This window comes from Arachis ipaensis, chromosome B09, assembly GCF_000816755.2.
Source record: "Arachis ipaensis cultivar K30076 chromosome B09, Araip1.1, whole genome shotgun sequence".
Classification (NCBI taxonomy): domain Eukaryota; kingdom Viridiplantae; phylum Streptophyta; class Magnoliopsida; order Fabales; family Fabaceae; genus Arachis; species Arachis ipaensis.
The window spans coordinates 6124567-6124891 of NC_029793.2; positions in this window are offsets into that span (position 1 = coordinate 6124567).

Below are 325 nucleotides of genomic sequence, written 5' to 3' on the forward strand. Positions count from 1 at the left end.
TCATTAAAAAAATTTAATATATCTTATTTATTAAATTATACACATATAAATATGATTATTAAATTGACTCACAATATGATAATTATTTATAGTCATAATGATCATATATAATATTTGTTAATAATAGGATATTTTAATGAAAAAGTAGTACAAAAATTTTGTTGTGCGTGCAACTATTATGATAATTACTTCATGTTATCATGTTTTTGAGAATTATTGTTAAATAACAATTTTAATTGGCAAATTTAACATGATTTGTTTACTATCTGTTTAGTGTAAAGTTTATAAGTTCATATATTAATAAGTATTTTAATATTTGTTAAAT